Source organism: Anser cygnoides, chromosome 1 (genome assembly GCF_040182565.1).
Source record: "Anser cygnoides isolate HZ-2024a breed goose chromosome 1, Taihu_goose_T2T_genome, whole genome shotgun sequence".
Classification (NCBI taxonomy): Eukaryota; Metazoa; Chordata; class Aves; order Anseriformes; family Anatidae; genus Anser; species Anser cygnoides.
The window spans coordinates 212,766,716-212,790,990 of NC_089873.1; the positions used below are offsets into that span (position 1 = coordinate 212,766,716).

At 49.7% G+C, this 24,275-nt stretch overlaps 1 long non-coding RNA gene across 50 annotated transcripts; it reads left to right on the forward strand.

Annotated features, from left to right (window-relative positions):
- Positions 1–53: 53 nt before the first annotated feature.
- LOC125181414 (uncharacterized) lies at positions 54–23,969 on the forward strand. Of its 50 annotated transcripts, none has more exons than XR_010828547.1 (29): positions 72–132; positions 535–1,014; positions 2,807–3,039; positions 4,255–8,176; positions 9,795–9,838; positions 10,214–10,324; positions 10,400–10,674; positions 10,792–10,880; positions 11,428–11,480; positions 13,288–13,422; positions 13,506–13,556; positions 13,686–13,745; positions 13,846–15,468; positions 15,609–15,663; positions 16,017–16,117; positions 17,356–17,466; positions 17,585–17,637; positions 17,720–17,767; positions 17,872–17,918; positions 18,009–18,145; positions 18,279–19,284; positions 19,368–19,421; positions 19,496–19,616; positions 20,730–20,833; positions 20,962–21,014; positions 21,092–21,167; positions 21,267–21,323; positions 21,418–21,499; positions 21,676–21,858. It is a non-coding gene; the product is annotated as an uncharacterized lncRNA (long non-coding RNA). The 50 variants fall into 50 exon arrangements; XR_010828537.1 differs by having other exon boundaries at positions 21,115–21,192; positions 21,267–21,334; XR_010828544.1 differs by having other exon boundaries at positions 21,115–21,192.
- The last annotated feature ends 306 nt before the right edge of the window (positions 23,970–24,275 follow it).

Genomic DNA, 24,275 nt, shown 5'->3' on the forward strand with positions numbered 1-24,275 from the left:
TCTTTCTAGGTTCTTGTGCTTTGCCCCTCCCCTTTCCCAGGTGATTGGCTTTGGGTTCCAGCCAGGGCCTAGTGGTAATTGAGTCACAGGCATCCCATCAGAGAGCTCATTCTGCCTGGGCTGCACTTTAGGGTAAGTGCTTCGTTTTTCCTTCAGTCAGTTGCAGGGTTCTTTAGGTGGGTCAGAGTCTATGGCCTGACGCATTTCCAAGTAGAGACCAGTACATGCTTCTTTTGGAGGTAACAACTAGTAGGATCTGTTAGAGTAAAGCAATCTGTATAGTAGTAGGTGCATTTATTGCATGCAGCTCCTCTTCAGCTGAGTAATTGTTATAGCATGTTTGTGGATAGGATGTCAATGTTACCTTGTGTGTTTGCTTTGTGGTTCTAGGTCCCTTATGATTTTTGCAGGATTACAGGGCAGATGCTATGTAGTATGATAAATGCATACTTCTAAGCATTTATGGCCTTTTGGCATTTTTGGACCGCGGGCAGCTGCCAGGTCTACCCGTGTTTTTTTTTTTCTTTCTTTCAGGCGGCCACCAGTTCTACCTCTTCTTTTTTTCTTGTTTTTTGTTTTGGGGCGGCTGCCAGGTCTACACGGCAGCCACTGAGGGCAGAAGCCGCTGTGTGAATGGCAGGAAACCGAGGGCAGAAGTGACGTCAGGGCGTGCCTTCACTGAGGGCCAAAGCGGCTCCGTGATTGGCTGGACCATGAGGGCGGATGTGCCGTTGGGGCGAGACTTCACTGAGGGCAGAATCACTTCGTCATTGGCTGGGAACTGAGGGCGGAAGTGACGTCTAGGCGAGCCTTCACTGAAGGCGGAGGCACTCCGTGATTGGCTGGAGAAACCCGGGGCGGAGGTGGCGTCACGGCGTGCCTTCACTCAGGGCGGAAACGCTCCGTGATTGGCTCGGAGGAACCCAGGGCGGAGGTGCCGTGCAGGGCTTGCCGGCAGTATGGGTGAAAACTGTCGGGCCGGGCCGGGCCGCCGAGGCGCGGTGCCGCAACGAGGTTGGTGGTCGGTGCCGCCCCGGGCCGGGCCGGGAGGGGGCGAGGCGGCGGGCGGTTGGGGCGCCACGCGGTCGGCGGCTTCTGCGGAAACGGCCCTTGTGCGGGGCGGGGGCGGCGCCGCGCCGAACTGGACCGGACCGGGCATGCAGCGGGGTCTGCACTGCGCGGGGCTTCGGAGGGCTGGGGGAGAGGGGGGCGGAGCGGCGCGGGGGGGGGGGGCGGGCGCAGTAGAGGGCGGGGGGGGGGGGCAGTTGTGTGCGCTTGGCCGACTCCCCTCTGGGTTGGATGGACTGCTCCGTCCCGAGGTATTCTGGGAGCTGTAGTTCTGTGTTGCCGGGCGGCCACATGGGCTCCGGGGTGCGTGGTTGGTCTTTTCCCCGAGCCGGGGCCGGGCCGTGCACGCCGGGAGGCGCAGGTTGCCGCTGGATGCAAGTTTAAGCTTGGAAATAAAGGGGGAGTGAGGGAAGAAAAAAAGCAAAGCCTTACAGAGCCTCAGCTCCACCTAGGAACAAATAACGGTCTGTCTGCTTCTGGAAGAACTTCCCACCGCTGAGGACGGATGGGGTGGACCCCAAAAGCTAGATGGGGTTGTGTGAGAGCTGGTGATAGTGCCAGCAGGACTCCACAGCCGACAAGAGACATCGTTGACTTTGATGTCCATCACAACGGTAAAAGCGCTTTTAATCCAATTTGGGAAAGTCTGTCAAACTTTCAGACAGAAACACTAGCAGTGAGACTCTATTATGCAGTCATGGTGGAAGTTTAGCATAGCGAAGAAACAGTGTGTATTAGGTAAGGTGACAAATGGAGTCACACCTCCCAGAAATCCCAGTTTGTGGTCTTTAAGCTTTTTTTCTTGTTGGGAGAAGGCGGAGAGAGCCACATATTATCCAGGAAGGTGACCAAATCTGTGCCTAAAAAGCTCAGATGCTGAAGGTTTTATAAATGATCTTTGCACTGCAAGTTTCAGTTTTCATGAAGCCAAATTGAGATAAATCCAAAATTTTCTACGGATTTAAAAGAACGCTTACTAAAATATTCTTGTCATTCACAATAATAATGGAGTGAGTGAACTAGTTCCACACAGTGACCTTACTTTATTATTTTGTTTGTTGTATTCCAGCAAACTGTGTACGATCCCGGGAGCATAGGCATGGTCTTGTGTAGCATTGTCATTCTGCCCCACACTCTGATATCTAACAAAGTAATACATTCTGGATGTTGTCTACAAATTCTTTCCTTCCTTATGTAAGAGGTCGATGCGTGTGTCACCTAGTTTGTCACAGAGCGTCATTGAAGTACTGTTTTATTTGTATTTGTGAAGACAGCAGAATCAAAGACAGCAGGTCGGTGACTCCCACCGAGATGGTCATTAAGATAAAACAGTGAAGTTTCTAGCATATAGTAAAAAGCCTGGAGGAATTAGCATAGCTTGCAGGAAAGTGTGCTGGAAAGAGATGATATTTGACAGCAAGCGTGAAAATGTCCTCTTTTTACCAAGAATGATGAGAACTGATGCATCTGCCCTGCGTTTGGATAGGTGAGTTAAGAGGAGCTGAGCGTAGAGTCTGCAGGGGAATTAGGAAATGAATGAGATAATTTAACCTCTTTTCCTTGCAAGCGTGTTTTTGTTTTGTTTTTTAAATCCCATACTTCTGTTAGTATCCAGAATTTTTAATATAACTCTATTTTAACTGGTCTGGGTTTATGGATAGCAGCTAACTATAGAAAGAAATAAGACCCTGAAGCGTCCCTGGAGCTGCTAACTCTACCTCTTTATCTGTTCCCTAAGAAGATGCCCTGGATTTAAAGATGGTGTGTATTAAATGAAGTATGAGAAGAAACAGCTTCTTCGGACACTTGCACTCTTCTTCTTCAGCTCGTGCAGAAGGCTGACAGCCTGTCTCACTCTCGTCAGTGCTATCCCACCAGCTCCTTTAGGAGCCCAGCACCGCGTTTGGCCTGTTGCGATCTTCCCGCTCCCCTCATTTCTGTGCTGCAACGCCACCATCCAGGAGAAGTCAGGTAGGATCTGAAGACCTTTGACATTGCTAAAGAATCAAACCTCAGCTGTCAGTTTTAGCCCTTTGTATTCCAGACGTTTGCTTTGCTGGATGACGGTTTCGTTTTTGATTTTGTAATACGTTCTTTGTAGAGGTTATTTTAAACAGACAAGTAGGTAGCCTCCTTCCCTCGGTGGATTTGTGCGAGTTTTAGCTGAGCTTTGCACATCTGAGCAATTGCCCAGTGGCTGTTCTGGTCTTGACACGTCCCTAAAACCTTTGTCCGCCTCGCCCCTCCTCTTTGTGTATTAAGATGCATGTTTGCGCAAAAATTATTTACACCGTGCATAAGCCCCCCAGTGGTTATGGGGCATTTTCAGCATTTCACAGATAAGGCTCCGTGTTTACTTAATCACTTAGGCATAGTCCTGACTTTCAGCGTAGGCATAGCTAATGATTGTTACTCAAGTGGTTATGAAGTTCCCAACGTTTGTTTGTTTTTATATATATATATATATAGAGAGAGAGAGAGAGAGAGAGGAGAGATACATACACATATGTATATGTATGTATATACATAAATGAAACTGAGTCTGTGGAGTAAAAGACTTTTGTGCTTGCTGTATATACTCACATATCAGCAGACTCATACGCAAGCTGATCCAAACTGGGTGCCAAGCTGTGCCTTTTTTGTCGCATGGAATATGCAATCTGTGCACCTCAGGTGTACCTTGTCTATTAACTATCTCTTACATTGTGCCACCCCATTAGTATCAGTGGATGTACCCAGCACCACCTTGGGGCTACATAGAATGTGGAAATTTCTAGTATGTTAATGTTACTCTATTAACAAAACTGACGTACTAGCTGCATGCTGTTTCTATTTTTTTGTTTTTCTTTTCAGTAACCTCCCCAAAAGTTTTTGTGGACATGTTGTGTATCTTTTCTTGTTCTTCCAGGATTCATTTGGCAGGAAAGACGACCATGGAATCCAAGGGCTGTGGACAACCATCTACCAGATGGTTGTTGCAGTTGCCTTCGGTCACGTCATTTGTCCTTTTAGCTCACCCTTTCCTTTATCTTGAGTTGAATTTTTGTGCAACGCTATGTTTGCAGTGGTAACACTGCTGCTGAGGTGTTTTCGATTAAAAACGATCTTAACTGTAATAGTGAATTCACTGAGTGTGGCTTTGTATAACAACTTCCACGACCATAACATTTTTCTCCTTTGTCACAGATAGGAGGAAAACTCTTTCCAGAGAGATGGAGAAGGAATTAATTATACCTCTGCCTCATCCCGTGAGACCAGAAGATGTGGAGTAACTGTAAGCTGCGATTCTCAGGAGACAAACTAAGCATCTCTGGTTCCTTCTCTGCCTGCCCCCCTAAGGCCTTAGGGATGAGAAATCTTAGGCTTAATGTTTTTCCCTATGAAATACTGTCACGTTAAGGGGCGTAGCTGACTAACTGTTACGGGTCTGGTTGGATTCGGGGTACTGAACTACCACGGTCACGGATTCACCAATAACGTAGCACACCCTCGCTCTAGTTGTGTTCAATGAGAACTGTCACGGCTAGGAACAATGCAACGAAGGGCAGTTTATTACAGCAACAGGGACACAGGTTCTTTGGAATTGCCGGCGATAAATTCACTGTCCGCAAAAGCAAGCGAGCACACATGAAATACACAGGTACTCGTCCTGGCTGTTAACGCATTAAAAGGCACAAAGGCTCTAGAGATTTCTGAGTTTCTACGGAGATGCCTGGTACAACCAAACATTCAAATCTTACCCCACGACATCCCAGTGCGGGGGGAAGAGAGGCTCAGCCTGTCAACTAATCCAATTTACATTATCCACCAATCTGTTCTCTTTAGTGACCAGTGATAGGATCCATGGGAATGGTGTCAACCTGCAGCAGGAGAGGTTCAGGCTAGACATCAGGAAGAGGTTCTTCACTGAGAGGGTTGTTGAGCACTGGAACAGTCTCCCCAGGGTGGTAGTCGCTTCACCAAGTCTGTTGGAGTTTAAGAAGTGTTTGGACTGTGCACTTATTCACATGGTCTGAATTCTTGGGTTGACCTGTGTGATGCCGGGAGTTGGGCTCGATGATCCTTGTGGATCCCTTCCAATTCGGGATATTCTATGATTCTGTGATTATTTTCTGTCCCTTTTAGGTGGAGCTTGAGTGACTCTAGTCAGGCAAATCTTGGTTATGATTTGTAAAGTTTTCTTGCTTTTGTTTAAAGGTATAGGGGTCTGAGAAATTCAGAGCGTGTGCTCAGTGAGGGGTGGTCGCAGCTCGGAGGCATGGAGCTTTTGGGATGGAGGTGTGTTTTGGTATTATAATGATGATATAATGAGCAAAAGTTCACTAGAGTACAGCCTTCTGTCAAAACCATGACAGGTGGTTGGCTCAGGGTGTGAGAAACAAAGTTGTGTTTTGCAGTAGAGAATTACTTTTCTGTGTTCCAAGGTAATTGTGTAGTCATAATAAGGAGAAATGCTAAGTAGGTAAGTGAAGGGAATGAGGACACAGACTCCAAGATAGTCGAGAAATGGAGACCCTTTATTGTTCCAATGCCAGATATTATATAGCTTTCTGAGCCAGCTACATGCACTGCATGCGGCTAGCGTGCGTAGTTACAGACTTCTGATTGGTGCATTCCTTTCGATCATGCATAGCCCTCTATAGGCCTGTCCGAGCCTAGCAACTTCTTATTGGTTCCCACTTCCTCTTATTCTAGCCTGGTTACCACTCTATGCCTGTGAGTAACCTTCTTCTTAACCCTTAGTGCACCGCTGTATCAATCAGCTCCAGTTTATCACCGAATGGGTCACCTGTAGATAAGTGGACAGCAGAAGGCCTCACTGTTCCAAAATAAGGTAGAAGCCTGAGAAAAACAAGATGAGCAGTGTGAGAACAGTAAAACAAAGATCACAAGTTCTCAAAACATAAGAAAGGAGAAATTAAAGGGTTGAAAAAACAGAAAAATTGTACATACATGGTATAGAGGAGCGTCGAGTAGCTTGTGAACCTGTAGTACTCAGCCAATGAGGAAACAGGGGAGGTGATCAGGCGTCTGGTAATAGGGAATAAAAGGTTATGATTTGTTTACTAAAATGCGCTCCTGATTGACAGGACGCCCGCCATTGCAATCACGAATAAAATAGCTTCACAGAAGATCCTGTCTGAAGAAAATTATTTGAGATTTTTCTCACAAGGATGGTAAACATGCAGCTTATCAGTCTTGGTGCGCATAAGAGCATCAGGTCCCCGTCTCATCACAGAGCCTATCCGTGGTGTCTCCACTCTGCTCTACGCTCTGTACTGTTCCTTAGAGTCAGCACACCAAGTTCCCCTAGTGCAATAGCATGTAAAGTTGGAGGCCTAGGGAACGCTTAGGTAGAGCAGCTACCCTCCACCCTGAAAGCTTTTTCAATGCTGTACATTTTCTTTAAAATGTGAATATTAGTTTAATTTGCCTAGTTACTTAAGGCAATTACTCCACAAGTACCAAAAGCGATATGGAGAAGCCTACTTCCAGCATCTCTGTTGGTAATAATAGCTTCATACTTGTGTGCTTATCCTCATGCCTTTTCCTTTCAAATACTGGAAAGGCAGAGACTGTTCAACAGAGTCATCTCTGATCCAAAAACCAAAACTCTGATTTCATCCCAAACTAATGCTGTCTGATGTCAGTAAAATTGCTATTACTCTTGGTCATCCTGGCCGTTGCAATTGTGCCCCTGTTGGACTCTCTGTCCAACCTTGTCGATCAACCCTGTCCTGCTCCCTGCCCCCCGGGTGGTTCTTCTGTCCCTCTGCCCTGCTGTCTGTCTGTCCACCCAGTTCCTCTCTTGCTGCTTGTATTCCACTTGTGCCCTTTTCCTCTTTCTTCCTCCTCCTGTGCCTCACAGCCCATTTCTGCAGGAGACAGCTGTTCCCCAGGGCATGGATGCTGAGACAGACGGACAGACCTGCTCGATGCCTGAGTCCCGCAGCCCCCCAGGGGAAGGGGAGAATGTCTGGGCAGGGAGTTCTGCCGCAGTCTCCCTCACAGGAGTCCTGCGTAAGAGTTTAATAAAGTTTGCTTTCTGGCTTGTGCTGCCCTCTGTGTTTGTGGACACTGTAAGTGGCCGTGGCTGTGCTGCTGGGTGCAGGTTCCTGGGTGTGGAGGGGGCAGAGGCTGGGGTGTTGGCCCTGTGTTTATTGTCCATGGGGGAGCCAATGGACACAGACAAGCGATCTGGGTGTGGGGGCAACCCTGCTGGGGAGGCTGCAGGCGGGGGGGGGGGCAAGGGCAGCAATGGTGGGGGTAGGCCTGTGCTGTCTTTGCTCCCTGGGCCAGGTGTGCTGGGGCTGGTCTGCGCGGAGGGAGTGATTGGCGAGCGTGACCTGGGCTGTGGCTGCTGCGGAGCAGCAGGTGAGGGAGGGCCTGGGCGTCCCTGGCAGAGGGGAGGGAAGGGTGTTGGGGAGGCTGGGTCCTGTGGGATCGTTGGCTGGAGTAGTAGGTGGCGGATCAGAAAGCAGGGATTTGACTCTGGGGTGGGGCGTCAGCTGGGTCAGGTGGCTAGGAGCGTCTTGCCCCACAGCATGCCGGGAGTTGTGGTCTTTGGGCTCCGGGCTTTTGATCGGCCACATTGGTTTCCAGAGCATGCTGTGAACTGTAGTTTCACGTTGCCGCTCAGCACGGGGCCATTTAGGATGGGCAGTTACTTCCTCCGTGCCAGTGGAGCGGGGTGCTTTTTCTTGCCGTTCTTGTGTGGTGTTCCACGCGGCTCCCGCCGCTTCCCTTAACGAGCAGACGGCCTGGGAAGCCGTGCCTGCCGTTCTGTTTCCGCCCATGCATGGAGCAGGGTGGCGCGGCGGCGCCTGGTGTCACCTGGTGGCCGAACAGCGAGCGGTGCTGTAGGCGAAGAGGCACTGCAGTGACGCATCCCTCTCTGCTCCCACCTGCTGGCGAAAGGGAGGTACTGCAGACGGAGAAGATGCGCAAGCGCTGTAGCAACTGCCAGGCTTCATGCCCCACAGCATGCCGGGAGTTGTGGTCTTTGGGCTCCGCGCTTCCTGTCGGCCACTTTGGCTTCTGCGGTATGCTGGGAAATGTAGTTCCACGTTGCCACTCGGCTTCCAAGCCGGGAGCAACACGGAGCCAGGTAGGAAGGGCAGTTGTTTCCTCCCCACCAGTGGGCCGGGGTACCTCTTTTTGCTGTTTCTGTGTGGTTTTCTGCGTGGATCCCACTGCTTCTGTTAACAAGAAAACATTATGAGAAGCCGTGCCTGGTTCCACGCATGCACGGAGTCGGCTGGTGAAAAAGCAGTACCTCCGGCGGGTGGCCGGCGTGCATGCGCAGTGTTGTGTGTCGCCCTATGCTGCCACCTGCTGCTGGAAACGTGATACTGCTGGCGGAGCGGCTGGGGCAGGGAAAGCCTCGGGGGAGGGGGGGGGGGTGTCGGGCTGCAGATCAGGAAGCCAGGGGCTGGCTCCGGGGCATCTGCAGAGTCAGGTGACCTGAGGATCTTGCCCCACAGCATGCTGGGAATCGTGGTCTTTGGGTTTCGATCTTCCTGTCGGCCATGTTGGTTTCCATGGCATGCCGGGAAATGTAGTTTTTCACATTGCCGCTCAGCTTCGTAGTGGGTAAGGGCACGTTGCTCAGGGCAGTTACTTCCTCCCTGAGATAACACGGGGTGCATGTTTCTGCTGTTTTCACGTGTGGTTTTCCACGTGGTTTGCACTGCTTCCATTACTGAGAAAACAGTTTGGGAAGCTGTGTCAGCTGTTCTGACGATGAGGGTGGTAGCATCCTCTGCCCCCACCTGCTGGCGAAAAAAATCAGTAATGCAGGCGGAGCCATGTAGGACTTAGAGGTAAGAAGCCTTCAATGTACGGGGGCCCCTAAACTCATGCGCTGAGCATGTGAAACAAATGTCTGTGGCATGAAGATCAAGGACGACTGCTCAGAGGAAAGCAGCTTTCCCTTTGTTTCCGCGTCCTCTCAGGAGCCCTCTTTAGGATGCTTGTACACACTTCAGGCTCACAATACTCATTTTCTCCTCAACTTAGTATTCCTAGTCCCTGCCTAACCCCCCCCCCCCCCCCCCCCCCCCCACTTTCCAAGGACCTACGTGCTCTGCTCAGGTCCCTCCTGAGGTCCGACAGATCTTTTAAATCTGGGCAGCATCCTTTCCAGCTTGTACTGTGCCACTATTATTTCATTTCTCCTTTTGAGAATGTCTGTACCCTTTTCAGATCTTGATTGGGTTGACTTTTTTGGACCCATCTGCATAGCCTTTTGTTTTTTAGATAGTCTACTAAGGTATGTTACTTCTCCTGTGAGTTATTTTACTACATTGAATTGCTTTTTTTGTGGTTTGTAATCTGTTACACTCCTACATTATTTCTACCTATGTAGAGAAAGGTTTCAACTAATTACAGTCAAAAAAAAAGTTTTAGTTACCTACTTGGTCATATTGTTGTCTCAATAATCAGAATTGAAGCAAAAGCACAGGAATTGTTGCTTCTAGTAACACTCCACACACCATTGAGCTAAGCCAAATAAAAAAATGCAGCTGCTGCTCCTCCTGCGCTCTTTATCCCTTCCTGTGCTTTGCCCCTCCTCTTTCCCAGGTGATTGGGGCAGGGTGCCGGGTGGGGCCTAATGCTGTGAGCTGCAGGTGTCCTATTAGAGAGCTCATTCTGCCTGAGCTGCTCTCTGGGGGTAAGTGCCTTGTTTTTCCTTCAGTCAGTTGCAGTTTTTTTTTTTTTTTTAGGTGGGTCAGAGTCTATGGGCTGATGCGTTTCCAAGTTGAAAGAGGTAAGTACATCTATTTAAGGTACCATCTAGTAGGGTCATCTAAAGTAGATTAATCTATATAGTAGTAGGTGCCTTTATTGCATTCAGCTCTTCTTCAGGTGAGTAATTGTTATAGTAATTCTTATAGTATAAGTAAATCTTTTCCTGTGTTTTGTTCATGATGTTTGTAGTGTGCCTTTTTATGTGTGTGTTTGGCCTGGAGCTGTCCTGCCTGGCAATTAGTGATGGTAGCTAATGTGGTGGTCCAACAGTGCAATAATACATTGTCCTGACTCTTGTGGGAAAGACATCTGGTCTGTCTCTGGGTGAATACTCAAGCTCTGGGTGAGTACCCAAGGGCAGCTGGCACAGAGTCTTTTTTTCTTTTTTTTCCAGCAGTAGGTAAACCTTAGGAGGAGCCGGTCAAAGGAAACAGCACTTTCTGGAACTGTCAAATTCTTGTTCGGCAACTTGGTGACTGGTTTGATCTGCTTTTCAGATGTAAAGGCAAGTGGACTGCTGTTTTGAAATGATAAAATTAAAAACATGAAGTTTGTCAAATGTGGCAGTGCCTGTTTGCAGTCTGTTTATTGCTTTTGCCAGTGGTAGGTAACACTTATGAGGAATCGGTCGAACGAAAGAGCACCTTCTGGAACTGTGAAGCTCTGCGTTGGCAACTCGGTGACTGGCTTGACGTACTGTCCATTTCCAGAGGGAAGTGGAAAGCTGTTTTGAAGGGAAGCTGTTTTGAAATTACAAAAGAAAAAAAAATCATGGCGCCGCTCTATGGCACCTGGAGGACCACCGCTCTGCGTGACAGTTAAAAGAAAGTGATTTGGAGATGGAGAGCAGCAGAGGTAAAGCAGCTGGGAAGAGAGGTATAAGTATTGCAGAGGTATTGCAGTAGATAGGCTGTGGTTATGAGGTGCCTCAGGGTGTGCTTTAAGTCTTGTTTCTGCCGTTCCCTCATGCAGCCTTGGAGAGGTGAATTCCCCATGTTGTGAAGTGGTGCAAAAAGGTGAGAGGGTTGTCAGCCCGGTCAGTTTCCTTCACCAAAGCTAAGGTAAGTCTTTCAGGAGAAACAGGCTGGTTGCCTGTGCTGCACTCTGCACGCTGTTGACCTAAGCCAGACCAAAAACAGGGCTGCTGTTCCTCCTGCTCTCTTTACCTCTTCTCATGCGCGGCCCCTCCCATTTCCCCCATGATTAGGGCAGGCATTCTGCCTGGGCTGCTCTTTGGGGTAGGGGCTTTGTTTTTCCTTCAGTCAGTTGCAGGGTTCTTTAGGTGGGTCAGAGCCTATGGACTGATGCGTTTCAAATTGAGACCGGTAAGCCCATCTTTTTGCAGTAACTAGTAGGATCTGTTAGAGCAAAGCCGCCAAGTGCCCCCCCCACCTTGCGGGCAGCTGCCAAATGTCGTCCCCGTCCCCCCCCCTCCGGCCTTGCGTGTGGCCGCGTTTGAGCTTGGATCTACTTTCCAGGTACAGAGGCAAGTGGACTGCTCTTTTGAAATGTTAAAAATAAATATAGGGTCACTTGTGGTGTTGAAGGGTGGGTGGTAATGCTGGCAGCTGAATGTTTATCTTTTGACCGTGTTTTCCTTTGTTCAAGCTGAAACGCAGTGCGCAATACAGGACATCGCGAGCCGAGCTACCTCAGGCAAGGTGAGCAATGAACAGAGGTAGCAGTTATTTTTGGGGTGTGGTTGTCACTGCAGTTAATTTATTACAAAAAGTAGAGTAAAAATCCGTTTTGCCTTTTAGAGGTGCTTTAGGTGGCTTGAGAGCAGATGGAAACATCTGCCTCGGGGGTTAGGTGAGTGGGTGAAGTAAAAGAGCGGTTGAGAGTAACTGTCCTAGGGGTGCTGTGGCTTTTGCTGCTGTGGTTGCTTTATCTTCTGCTTATCAGGTGCCACAGGTCAGGTGGGCTGTGATAGTCTTTAGAATAGGAGCAAAGCAGGTCACTGGAATGCTGTTTGGTTCCTGAGAAAGGTGTTGTAGAGGAAAAAGGTTGTCTGGCGTGGCAGTTCCTGATGGCAGTCTTCCTCGGTAGGTGAAGAGGTGCCTGAAGCCCCATCCCGTGTAGCCTGAAATGGTGTGTCTGTGTTTGGGTTGGGGTTGCACCTTGGTGAGTGTAGGGATGGGTTTTAAGTCGGTGCAGCAGAGGGCCAGGATCCAGTGTCCTGTCATGTGTTTTGACCCATCAGCATAGCCTTTTGGTTTTCAGATAGCCTGCTCAAGTACGTGATTTATGCTGCGAGTGATGTTATTACATGGAATTGATCTTTTTTTCTGGTGTGTAATCTGTTATGCTCCTAGATTTTTCTTCCTGTATAAAAACAACGGTTTGAGCTACTTGCAGTTGAAAAAAACTTCAGTTACTTGCTTGGCGTCATATTGTCCTTTCAATATTCAAAGCTGAAGCAAAAGCACGGGGATTGTTGCTTCTAGAAACACCCCACTTCTCTTGTCTGCAGTCTGCATGCTATGGAGCTAAACCAAAAAAAACCCAACCAAACAAACAAAAACATAGCTGCTGCTGCTCCTGCTCTCTTTCTGCTTTCTTGTGCTTTGCCCCTCCCCTTTCCCAGGTGATTGGGTTTGGGTGCTGGGCGGGGCCAAATGGTATATGAGCCCCAGGTATGCCATTAGAGAGTTCATTGTGCCTGGGCTGCTCTTCGGGGTAAGTGCTTTGTTTTTCCTTCAGTCAGTTGCAGGGTTCTTTGGACAGGTTGGTGTCTATGGATTTCTAGATTTTAAGTGCTTGGAAATCACTTACTAGAGGGATATTTAGCAGAGGTTGCTGGCTCACTTGTTTTTGGGATGGTGGGATACACTTGTGGTTTTGGGTTATATTTGAATCTCTAGACATATGAAGCCACTTGTGTAACTCTCCAGAGGACTAAAAAGAGCTTGATTACGCACTACAAGAGGCTTAACCACGTAGGTGCAGTATTACCAAGAGACTGAGCAGGGTTGTATCAGAGTTACCTTTTTCATCTGTAAAGGGTAAGTCTGTGAATACCCCTGCTGGGGCTGCTGTGTGTGCATGGCTTTTTGGCATTTGTGGAGCTCAGTTGTTTTTTTTGTGTATGTTCTTACTTTTTTTTTTTCTTTTGAGAGCCAAATAGTGTGTGTGCTGAGCATGGTTGGCAGGAGGAGGTGGGGAATTGTCTGGCAGGGGAGCTGTTCAGGACTGGTAGGTTTGGTTTCTAGGTGCGTGCGGCATCCTTCCTGTGCGATGCCACTGATTGTTGGGCAGGAACGTTCCAGCTCCTGTGTCTTAAACAATGTAGCTTGTGCAGTGTGTGTTGTGTGGCCCGGGCAGAGTTTGCCGCGGCTCTGTGAGCGAAGAATCTCAGTTCAAGCTGGTGAGCAGCTGAAGTAAAGGAGCTGGGAAGAGAGAGGTATTGCAGCAGGTACGCTGTGGCTGTGAGGTGCCTCAGGGTGTGCTTTTCTCTTGTCTCTGCAGGGGCTTCATGAAGTCTTGGACAGGGAAATCCCCGTGTCACAGAACAACGAGGGAAGGTGAGAGTTCTATCAGCCTGGTGATCCCTGATCTGAAGCGAAGGGAAGACATTCAGGTGTTTCCCTCTGAGGGTCTGAGGTGAGGCTGTTTGGAATAGAGGAGCAATGTGGCAGGTGGTCGCTTGCAAGCACAGTGGTCACTTTGTCCTTCTGTGTTCCCAGGTGGCATGGGTGATGGTGGCCATTCCTTTCGAGCTTGGCTCTAACTTCCAGGTACAGAGGCAAGTGGACTGCTGTTTTGAAACGAAAACATTAAATATGGGGTCACTTATATTGTCGAGGGATGGGTGCTAATGCTGTCAGCTGAATGTTTATCGTCTGACTGTGTTTTCCTTTGTTCAGGCTGAAACGCAGTGTGCAGTACAGGACGTCACGACCCGAGCTACCTCTGGAGTGACTCTGGTGAGTGATGAACAGAGGTAGCTGTTATTTTTGGGGTGCGGTTGTCACTGCAGTTTTTTTAACTACATCCAATAGAGTAAAATTCCAGTTTCTCTTTTAGAGGTGCTATAGGTGGCTTCAGAGAACAGGTGGAAGCATCTGCCATGTGGGGTAGGTAAGCGGCTGAGGTAAAGGAGCGGATGAGAGTAACTGTCCTAAGGGTGCTGTGGCTTTTGCTGCTGTGGTTGCTTTCTCTTCTGCTTATCAGGTGCCACAGGCAAGGCGGACTGTGATAGTCTTTGGAATAAGAGCAAAGCAGGTCACTGGAATGCTGTTTGGTTCCTGAGACAGGTGTTGTAGAGGAGTAAAGCTTTCAATATTCAAAGCTGAAGCAAAAATAAATAAACCACAGCTGCTGCTTCTCCTCTTTCTACTTTCTTGTGCTTTGCCCCTCCCCTTTCCTAGGTGATTGGCTTTGGGTTCCAGGCAGGGCCTAGTGGTCATTGAGTCACAGGCATCCCATCAGAGAGCTCATTCTGCCTGGGCTGCACTTTAGAGTAAGTGCTTTGTTTTTCCTTCAGTCAGTTGCAGCTTTCTTTAGGTGGTTAAGAGTCTATGGACCGATGCGTTTCCAAGTAGAGACCGGTACGCCCATCTTTGTGAGGTAACAACTAGTAGGATCTGTTAGAGTAAACCAATCTAGTAATAGGTGCCTGTATTGCATGCAGCTCTTCTTCAGGTGAGTAATTGTTATAGCATGTTTACGGATAGGATGGCAGTGTTACTTTGTGTGTTTGCTTTGTGGTTCTGGGTCCCTTATGATTTTTGCAGAATTAAGGCAAATATTATCAAAGTTATAACCTTGGTGGCAAAGTGATGGAGCAGGGTTTAGGAGATAAGTATAATTGAAGCTCTCTGTGTAAGCATGTATCTGAAAAGAGCAGCAGTAGGCATGTAAGGTGTAATCTTTTTCAGGGTTAGGGACAGTTTGTTATATTTTTGGAGCTTATGCCTGTGGTTTGGGTGGCTGTAGAGTCTTTAGACGTTGCAGCCTTCTAGTTTTTAAGTGCTTGGAATTCACGTAATAGAGGCATGCTTAGGAGGTGTTGCCGGCTAACTTGTTTTTGGGAAATGGTGGGGTACGGTTCCTTTTTTTTGAGTTACCTTTTAATCTCTAGGTATATCAAGCCATTTGCATAACTGTCCAGAGGCTTCACAAGGAGCTTCAGTACGCATCACAAGGGGCTTGACCGCATAAGTGCAGTATTACGGAGAGACTGAGCAGGGTCACCTTTCTCATCTGTAAAGGATAAGTTTGTGATTACCCCTGTTGGGGCTGCTGTGCATTCATGGCCTTTTGGCATTTGTGGACCTGAGAGTGTTTTTTTTTTTTTCTGGCTCTCATCTCTGTGTTTGAGTCGTCTGCAAGGAGCTGTACTGTTTGCGTGTCCATCACGGATATGACCTTCTCTTTTTGTTTCTTGTAGCCCAGGGCATGGGCACGAACACTTGAATGAGGCATGAGGGTGAGTAGACAGCAATGTGGGCCCTGAGTTGGTCAGTGGATTGTGTTAGTCTGCTTTGCCTGTTGGGCAGGCTTTGGAAGCACCTTGCGACAGCAGAGTACATCTTCTGCCACATTCCTGAGGCGCGCCAGGCGTCAGCGGTTCCAGTTCCTGAAATGCTGGAGATGCTCGCAGCGCAAGAGGAGCTGGGAGCGTGATGCATCTCCTTGGGATGTTCGGTGAGCGAAGCGTTGGTACTGGGTTGGGAAATGTGGATCTGGGGCTTCTTGGCTGTTGGGGTAGGGGAGGAAAGAAGAGGAGTGGGTATAGACTCTTTTGTGGATTGTCATTTTTGTTTGTTCTTTCTCCTTGGTCTAAGCTGCGTGACCTTGGCTCAGCACAGTACATGGAAGCGCTAAGCCTGGATCGGGAAGGTGAGTGGAGAAAAGTTGGAAAAAGGGCATTGTTTTTGATTTGGTAGTCTATTGGTCCCACCTCTGGGTGACTCCTCTTTTCTGGGGACGAAGAAGATACTGGGAACATCCTAGTTGGCCTCTGTGGTCCACCTTGAGGATGGATTGTGACCACTGAGAATTAAGTCCAGGGGCAAATAAACAGTGTGTTTGGGGGTGGTTGGCAGGGGAAGGCGGGCAGTTGTCTCGAGTTTGTCAATCTGACTTCAGTAGCAGAGCAGGTCAGTGGACTACTGTTTTGTTTTTGAGGTGGGTGTTTCACTGGAATAAGTTTAGCTGGTGTGCCAGTGCCTGATGGCACTCCATTTCTGCAGGTGAAGAGGAGCCTCGTGCCGGAAGCAATGTCCTGGCTAGCCTTCGTGTTCCTTGATGAGGATGGAACCTGCCTCCCATCATTCCCAAGCTAAGTTGTGGGGCAAGTGCTATGTTTGCTTTTGGGTTTTGAATGCACACATAGGGCGAGGGTCTGTGCTTTTAAGTCATTGCTGTGGATGGGGCCTTTTAGGATTGTTCACGGTCAGACAGAGTGTGTGGGGGGGTGGGATTCTGTCAGGTACGGCTTGAGCACGTGCCAGGCAGGGCAGTTCCAGCTTGGTGTCTGTGTTCTGTGTTGTCTGTGCTGTGCTGTTGCTCCTGGTGCTTGGCAGCCCCTGGGGAAGCCGTCCTGAGGGTGTTGAACACTTGACCTCACTGGAATAATGCTGATGCTCAATCGGAAGCTGAGCATTTCTTGTCTTGCAGTGGGAGCCTAAAGAGATCATTTCTTCTGTGCATGTATTTTTTTTGTATCAAATGTTTCTTGATGTGATCATCATAAGTTACGTGCTCCTCAGGTCTTGATATCCTCATTGCCTTCTTCCACTGGACGGATTAGATGTGCAACTTGATAGCCACAGCAAAGGTCCTAAATGCTTGTTTCATCATCGTAGGGCTGATCTGAGCACTTCTTGACTGGCAGTCGCAGCTTAAAGTGCAGATCTGTTTCAGGTCTTGTGCATCATATTCGGTTTCAGATGGCATCTGTTTCCATCCTCACTCTTGCAGAAGTCATCTGGGTCGCATCAGGAGCTCTTGCTTGGGAATTCATTTCCTAAGAGATTTCTTCTGGGGTTTGCACTCCCCATCCTTCTGGTCTCTTGCCTTAAAGGCAGGCTTTTTATGCCTCCATCATCCCAGTTCTGGCAGTTGCTTCCAGTCGCAGGTCGTGACATTTGAGTCTCTCCTTGGGTCTGCTGCTGCAGAGCACCTGTTCTGACTTGCTGTCGCTGTAGGGCTTCCCTCTGGGAGTCATTCTTTTTTTTTTGCGCCCTGTGTTCTGTGTTTTGTTCGTAATGTTTGTAGCGTGCCTGTGTGTGTGTGTTTGGCCTGGAGCTGTCCTGCCTGGCAGTTAGTGATGGTAGCTACCGTGGCGGTCCATCGGTGTACTAATACATTGTCCGGACTGTTTTGGCAAAGACATCCGGTCTGCCTCTGGGCACGTACTGAAGGGCAGCTGGCACAGAGTCATCTCTGTGGTGTTTGGCAAATGTGGAGGGGGAGACCTGAGCTGCTTGCGAGCAGCTGTTTGCATAGTGCTTGAGTGGTGCTAGAGGAGAGGTCTGTCACTGAATCCTGAAAGCTCGCAGATGTGGAGTGTTTTTTTTTTTTCTCCAGTCCTAGATAAACCTTAGGAGGAACTGGTCACAGGAAAGAGCTCCTTCTGGAGCTGTCAAGCTGTCGTTCGGCAGCTCGGTGACTGGCTTGGTCTACTTCTGAGGTGCCGAGGCAAGTTGTCTGCTGTTTTGAAACGATAACATTGGAAATGGGGTCCCTTGTGTTGTTGAGGGATGGGTGCTAATGCTGGCAGCTGAATGATTATCTTCTGACTTTTCATTTGTTAAAGCTGAAACACAACGTACAACCTGGGACGTCGCACCCAGAACTGCCTCTGGCGAGGTGAGCGATGAACAGATGTAGCAGGTAAAGTTGGTTTCTGGTTTTCACTGTCACTCTAAGTGTCCCCTCTTTTCTGTTTTAGAGGTGTTGTAGCTGGCTTAGGAGGGTAGATGGAAGCATCTGCCTCGGGGTAGGTAAGCGGGTAGAGGTAAGGCAGCAGATGAGAGTAACTGTCCTAGCTGTGCTGTGGCTTTGGATGCTGCCTTGGCCTATGCTTTTCTTCCTCTTTCACAGGTGTCTCGCACAGGCTCAAAGGAGCAAACTGCATTCTGAAGAGCTGCGTAAGTAGGGGGGTTGGTTATGAGCTGGGTTGGAGCGGAATGGCCCAGTAGCGCGAGGTGACTATGAAAGGTCTCTGTCTTGCTTTGCAGGTGCCACGGCAGGCTCTCCACAGAAGTGGCTGAGGACTTGAGATGAGGCCGGAGAGTGACAATGAGCAGCACATTCAGGGATGGTTTCCAAGCGCTGCGTTTGCTTTCTCTTCTGTTTATCAGGTGCCACAGGCAAGGTGGGCTGTAACGTCAGTCTTTAGAATTGGAGCAAAGCAGGTCACTTGAATGCCGCAGGGCATCTGAGAAGGGTGTTTTAACAGGGAAAGTTTGTCTGGCGTGGCGGTGCCTGATGGCAGTGTGTTTCCACAGGTGAAGAGGTGCCTGGAGCCCCATCTCATCTAGCCTGCGCGTGCCTTGAGGATAAAGCCTGCTTTCCAGCAGTCCCGAAAGCTAAGTTTGACCTGAAATGCCCTGTCTGTGTCTTGGGTGGGGTTGTACCTTGGTGTGTGTGTGTGTGTGTGTGTGATATGTGCGTGGGGACGGCTTTTGAATCAGTGCAGCAGAGGAACAGGATCCAGTAACAACTGGGTAAAGAGACCGTGGGTTTATCCTTTGCAGCCTAGCGTGTGCCAGGCAGGGCAGTTCCAGCATGTGTTCCATGGTGTATGTTTGTTTCTGTGTACTATAGTATCCATTTATCAGGTCTTGTTCCCATAGTTCTTGGCTTCTGCTGTGCTTGCTGAGCACCACATCATGGGTCTTAAATGTATTGTCTTGTTGGCATGGGACTAGTAATGAAGTGTTTCTTGTCTTTCATTGGGACTTCAAAAGGCTGATCTCTCTCAAGAGCTTGACGTTGTCTACATTTCTTGATGGTAGCCATCATGGCCCTCAGTCTTGGGCTTGTGTGTGTTCATGTTCATGTACAGTTTGGGAGCCTGGCTCCATGTGGTTTGGGGTCCCGGTTCTGTGGTTTTGGACTAATGTTTCTGGTTTGGGGGGTGGGGGAGGTGGCTCCCTGCGTGGCGCAGGCCTGCTGCGGCCCGCCCCGCTGCCGCGTGGTGCCGGCCCAGCCGAGTTGGAGCATGTGAGCAGCTGAAGAAAAAGAGCTAGTGAAAGAGAGGTATTGCAGCAGGTAGGCTGTGCCTGTGAGGTGCCTGAGGATCTGCCTTTTCTTTTTTTTCGTTTGTGGGTGCTTCCTGCAGCCTTGGAGAGGGTGAATCCCCGCATCGTGGAGTGCTGAGGAAAAACAAGAGGGTCGTCAGCCCAGTCAGTGTTCCTAAGCAAGGTCCCATTAAGGCAAGCCTTTGAAGTGCTTCCCCTGTTTTAGCAGGTGCTGTGGCAGGCCTTCCTCAGAATCCGCTGAGGGTCTGAGGTGAGGCTGGGTGGGATAGAGGAGCAGTGTGGTGGGTGGTTACTTGAGAACACAACGATCATTTTATCCCTTTGTTTTCCCAGGTGGTGTGGGTGATACTGGCGGTACTGTTGGAGCTTGGACTCAGAGAAGAACCGGTGAGCACTACCGTATGTTGCTTCAGTGGTAGTCAGCATTGCGGAGGAGGTGGGCATCATAGCCGGTGTGCTAGTGAATGCCGGTACGCTGTTTTTGCAGACGATGATAAGCCCAGCAATGGACTAAGATGTCTCTCAGTGCCTTTGCATTTCTTGAGGTGGAAGGAATTTACCATCCAGCAATCTGAGAGCTAAGTTGGTAGAGCTAAGCACCTGGTATTTGCATATGTGGTGTGGCTGATGGGAGCTGGGAGCCAGAGCAGCATGGAGCCAGCCGGCTGAATATACTTGGTGCCACTGTGAGGGTGGTTCAGGCTGGGTCACCTTCAGGCTGCTTGAGGCTGGGTTTCCAGGCTAATAGAAGGAGTAGGGGGTATTTTGTAGCGTGAGTGTCTGTGCCAGGCAGGACAGTTCCCATCTGTCTTGTAGCGCTGCTTCTGCAGCGTATGTTCTGTGTCATGCACTCCTTGGGTCTTGATATCCTCCTTGCTTTTTGCACTGGACTGTCTAGACAGGCAATTTGGTAGCCGTGCCAAAGGTCCTAAATGTTTGTTTCGTCATCATGGGTCTGATCCGAGCACTTCTTGTCTTGCAGTTGCAGCTTAAAGTGCAGATGTGTTTCAGGTCTTGTGCATCATATTTGGTTTCTGATCGCGTCTGTTTCCATCCTCACTCTTGCAAAAGTCATCTGGGTCGCATCAGGAGCTCTTGCTTGGGAATTCATTTCCTAAGAGATTTCTTCTGGGGTTTACACTCCCCATCATTCTGGTCTCTTGCCTTGAAGGCAGGCTTTTTATGCCTCCATCATCCCAGTTCTGGCAGTTGCTTCCAGTCGCAGGTCGTGACATTTGAGTCTCTCCTTGGGTCTGCTGCTGCAGAGCACCTGTTCTGACTTGCTGTCGCTGTAGGGCTTCCCTCTGGGAGTCATTCTTTTTTTTTGCGCCCTGTGTTCTGTGTTTTGTTCGTAATGTTTGTAGCGTGCCTGTGTGTGTGTGTTTGGCCTGGAGCTGTCCTGCCTGGCAGTTAGTGATGGTAGCTACCGTGGCGGTCCATCGGTGTACTAATACATTGTCCGGACTGTTTTGGCAAAGACATCCGGTCTGCCTCTGGGCACGTACTGAAGGGCAGCTGGCACAGAGTCATCTCTGTGGTGTTTGGCAAATGTGGAGGGGGAGACCTGAGCTGCTTGCGAGCAGCTGTTTGCATAGTGCTTGAGTGGTGCTAGAGGAGAGGTCTGTCACTGAATTTTGAAAGCTCACACATGTGTGGTTTTGATTTTTTTTATTTGTATTTCTTTCCCCTCCCCAGTAGAGGTGTAAACCTTAGGAGGAACTGGTCACAGGAAAGAGCTCCTTTTGGAACTGTGAAGGACTCGGTAGGCAACCCAGTGACTGGCTTGATCTACTTTCCAGGTGCTGAGGCAAGGGGGCTGCTGTTTTGAAGTGATAAAATTAGCCATGGGGTCCCTTGTATTGTTGAGGGATGGGTGCTAATGCTGGCATCTGAATGATTACCTTCTGACTGTTTTCATTTGTTAAAGCTGAAACACAGCGTACAACCTGGGACGTCACGACCAGAGCTGCTTTTGGCAAGGTGAGCGATGAACAGACGTTAGCAGTTATTTTAGGGGTGCGGTTGTCACTGCAGTTACTTAACTACACAAAATACAGTTAAAGTCCTGTTTATATTCCAGAGGTGTTGTAGCTGGCTTAAGAGAGCAGATGGAAGCATCTGCCTCGAGGGCAGGTGAGGGGGCAGAGTAAGGGAGCAGGTGAGAGTACCTGTCCTAGCTGTGCTGCGGCTTTGGATGCTGCCGCAGCCTATGCTTTTCTTTTTCTTTCGCAGGTGCCTTGCACAGACTCAGAGGGGCCAAGCTGCACTCTGAAGAGCAGCACGAGAAGGGCAGGCTGGTCGTGAGTGGGGTTGGCGCAGAATGGCCAAGTTGCGCAAGGTGACTGCGAAGGGTATCCATCTTGCTTTGCACGTGTCATGGCAGGCTCTACACAGAAGTGGCTGAGGATTTGAGAAGAGGTTACAGAGCATCAAGGAGCGGCACGTGCAGTGACGGTTTCCAAACGGTATGGTTACTTTCTCTTCTGTTCATCAGGTGCCACAGGCAAGGTGGGCTGTAACATCAGTCTTTAGAATTGGAGCAAAGCAGGTCACTTGAATGCTGCAGGGCATCTGAGAAGGGTGTTTTAACAGAAAAAGCTTGTCTGGCATGGCAGTGCCTGATGGCAGTGTGTTTCCACAGGTGAAGAGGTGCCTGAAGCCCCATCCTGTCTAGCCTGCGCACACCTCGCTGAGAATGAAAGCCGCTTTCCAGTAATTCAGAAAGCCAAGTTACGTCTCGGCCTCGAGCATCTGGGGCCTGTGCCTGTGCTTTTGGGCCTGTCTATAGCATTTGGCACCTGCATTAATACTTTCTTGGCATATATTTAGGCTTTTGTGGCCTGTGTCTTGGGGGGGGTGTGTGGAGCTGCTTGTACACCTTTGGGGACTGTGTCTGGGGGTGGGGTCAGGGCCTGCATCTGGGGGGGTTGGAAGCTGCTCCTACAATGTAGGGATCTGTATCTGTGGGGGTTGGGAGCTGCTTGTACACAGTATGGGCTTGCGTTTGGGGGCAGGTGTTGGGAGCTGCTTGTACAATGTAGGGATCTGCATCTCGGGGGTGCTTGGGAGCTGCTTGTCCAACTTTGGGACTTGCATTTCGGGGGTGCTTGGGAGCTGCTTGTCCACCTTTGGGACTTGCATCTCGGGGGTGCTTGGGAGCTGCTTGTACACCTTTGGGACTTGCATCTGGAGGGGGTTGGGAGCTGCTTGTACACGCTAGGGGCTTCCCTCTATGGGGCTTTGGGGCCTGCCTCTGGGGGTTGGGTGTTGGGAGCTGCTTGCACACCCTTGGGGCCTTCCTCTGCGGGGGCTTGGTGCCTGTGTCTCTGGGGAGTGGGGGGGTTCAGAGCTGGTTGTACAGTATAGGAGCCTGCGTTGGGGGGGCGTGGGAGCTGCTCGTACTCTGGAAGCCTGGGTTGGGGGGGGGAGGTTTGGAGCTGCTTGTGCACCTTTGGGGCTTGCATCTGGGGGGGGGTCGGGTGCTGGTTGTACACCTTTGGGGCCTGCCTCTGGGGAGGGAGGGTGGGGAGTTGCTTGTACACCTTTGAGGCCTGTGTCTGGGGGGGCTTGGGGCCTGTGTCTGGGGGGAGGGGTTTGGAGCTGGTTGTACACCTTTCGGGCTTGCATCTGGAGGGGGTTGGGGCCTGCCTCTGGGGGGGTGGTTGTGAGCTGCTTGTACACCTTTGGGGCCTGCGTCTGGGGGGGGTGGGAGCTGCTTGTACACTGTTAGGGCCTGCCTTGGGGGGGGGTGGGAGCTGCTTCTACGCTGTAGGGGTCTGGGTCTTGGGGGGTTGGGGCTGTTTGTACACCTTTGGGGCGTGCCTCTGGGGAGGGTGGGGAGTTGCTTGTACACCTTTGGGGCCTGTGTCTGGGGGGGTTGGGGCCTGTGCCGGGGGGGTTGGGAGCTGCTTGTACACTCTAGGGTCCTCTGGTGGGCTTTGGAGCCTCCCTTTGAGGGGGGCAATTGGGAGCTGGTTGTACACCTTCGGGGCCTGAGTCTGGGGCGTGGGGTCTGGGGCCTGGGGCCTGCATCTGGGTGGGGTGGGGTCCAGTTCATGGGGGGGGGGGGAGTTGGGAGCTGCTTTTGGACAGTTGGGGTCTGCATCTGGGTGTGGTTGGGGCCTGCGTCTGGGTGTGGGTTGGGGCCTGCTTGTAGACTTCTGCAGCCTGCGTCTGGTGTTTGGGGGCTTTTCTGTAGCGTTTGGGGCTTGCATTTTGGCTTTGGGATGTGTCTTGAGCTTCTGGGGCCTAGCTGTAGTGCTTGGGGCCTGCGTCTGGGGCTTTTCTGTAGCATTTTGGTCGCGTGTTTGTGATTTGGGGTGTGTATCCAGGGTTTTGCCTTTTTTGTAGTTTTCAGCTATGCGTCAGTTTCTTTGTCAGTTGCCTGGGGTTAGGGGCAGTTTGGGGTTTGGATCATTAGTCAGTGTCATTAGCGTTGGGGGGTTGATATGAAGGGTTAGGGTTGTGGTTAGAGTTGTTAGGGTTAAAGGGAATAAGGATTTTAGGGTAAGGGGATCAAGGTTGTGGGAATAAAAATGTTTTTGCACAGAGTTACATCGTTTAGAGGGAAGGAAGGTGGTATTGAGATATGCTTGCAGTGATAAGAAAGCTTACCAGACAACCTTGTAAAATGCAGACAACCCCAATCCTTAGAGCAATTGGGTGGAAATCACGGTGTAAGAAACATTACCACCTCAAAGAGGAAAACAGTCAAGAAAAAAAGAAAATTGACTTGTAACAGGCCAGCAGCTGTGTATTTTCTGTGAAGAACCAGATAGATTGTGAACCTGGATTACCCGGTCAATTGGGAAACTGGGGAGGGTCCTGGTCACCGAGAGGAAAAAAAAAAATTTATATAAACTGTGTTATGGAACTAGTAGGTGGCTTGTGGGACGCCTGCCATTGCACTCGTGAATAAAAATGCTACCTCACTGAGATCCTTGCCTGAGCCTATGTTATTGGTTACAGAGTGTTTTTAACAAGGTGTTAGGGTTTTAGGGTTTCAGGGCTAAGGCACTAGGGTTGGGTTTCAGGGTTAGGGTTTCTAGGGTTTAGGGTTAGGATTTTAAGGTTGTTAGGGTTGGAGTTAAAGGGTTAGGGTTTGGGGGTTAGTGTGTTAAGGTTTTAAAGTTTTTTGGGGTTTTAGTGTTGATAGGGTTTTTAGGGGTTAGGGTCATAGGGTTTTATTTATGGTAAGGTATTTAGGGTTAGGGTTTTAAGGTCTCAATTTTTGTTTGTTTT